Source organism: Plasmodium fragile (genome assembly GCF_000956335.1).
Source record: "Plasmodium fragile strain nilgiri unplaced genomic scaffold supercont1.50, whole genome shotgun sequence".
NCBI classification, from domain to species: Eukaryota; Apicomplexa; class Aconoidasida; order Haemosporida; family Plasmodiidae; genus Plasmodium; species Plasmodium fragile.
In genome coordinates, this window is record NW_012192630.1 from 170,889 (window position 1) to 172,315 (window position 1,427).

Below are 1,427 nucleotides of genomic sequence, written 5' to 3' on the forward strand. Positions count from 1 at the left end.
AGTCGTTTCAGCACAATGGCAGATGTGCTGTTTTTTTGTTTTCACCGTTCATACGAATTGTCATTTTTTTTGTTGGAAGCCCTACGTGTGCAATTTCTGGGGGTACGCGTGAAAAATAAAAAAAAAAAAAAAATTCCAAAGCAGGGTTAGTTACGCTATACCGCTGAGTGCCCTTCGAGTTGACGTTTTGAAATTTCTTCCAATGTGCACGGAGGGGGGGTAGACGAAATTCATTTTGGAAAAAAAAAAAAAAAAAAAGGACAGCGCAACGACATAAGGAAGCGCGACCTTTATGCGTACCAACATAGGAGCCCCGCAAAAGTACAGCATATGTGCATGCCTCCCAAAAACGTAACAGTGGCGGTCTGTCGCATCGTTGGAGTTTGCTTCCCATTTTACGAGGAGTCCCTCAGTACATTGCTGGTGCGCGTCTGGACGTCCTTCCTGTTTACATATTTGCAATTCCGCGACTGAGCAGTATGTGAAAGGTATGCTTTTTTACCACGACCAGCTCGACCTGCGCGACAAGTTCATTTGCACACGGGTCACAAAAGGATGTGTTATTATGTGGGGTGGTTTTCCTACGAGCCATACTTTTGCATGTATTTTTTTTTTTTATTAAAAACCATTTTGCGTTTGAACTTCTTTTCCCTTTCGCAACATTGATATGAATAAAGTGATTAGAAAGTTAGCTTAGTAAATTTTTTTTTCATTTGGTGGGTGTGTCCTTTCCCCAGTGTTGCGTACTCTTTATATATGTGCACACCGTGGTTTGAGTAAAATGAATGGCTGTGGACGTTCCATGTTTTTTTTGCCTTAAACGGTAAGCAGTAGAAGGTGCTGTTCTTCCCACTTTATCATGTGGAAAAAAAAGGACGGGCAGACAAAAAAAAAAAAAAAAATAAAAATAAATAAATCCGTTAGTCGGTCGGTCAATGAGCCAACATGTTCCGAATAACCATAATGACATAAGCACGGTACAGCTTTTGGTGTGTGTTTCCACATAAGAGATGGGTCAAAAGGGATTAGCCAAATGGCCGTGATAAATCATACATGCCGGTTGAACAAATACGCCCACCACGCGAAGGGCGTATAGCTGCGTAGTACATGTGGGTATTAAGGCAAGTTTTTTTTTTTTTTTTTTTCTAGTTCTCCTCCCCTTCGACTGTTGCGCGAACAGATATACCATTTATGCTGAAAAGTGAAAACATTTCCGGAAGAAGCTAAATGGAAAAAAAAAAAAAAAAACCCAAAAAAAAAAAAGCATACCATATATATATAATTGCTAGCTCCGTTTTATGTTTATAATCGATTTAAAAAAATCCTTTTGCGCGCGTGCCGCTCCGCCAATACTTCAAAAGAAAAAGAAGGCATACCTTTGCCATATGTGACTATTTTTTTTTTTTTTTTTTTTTCTCTTTTTTTAC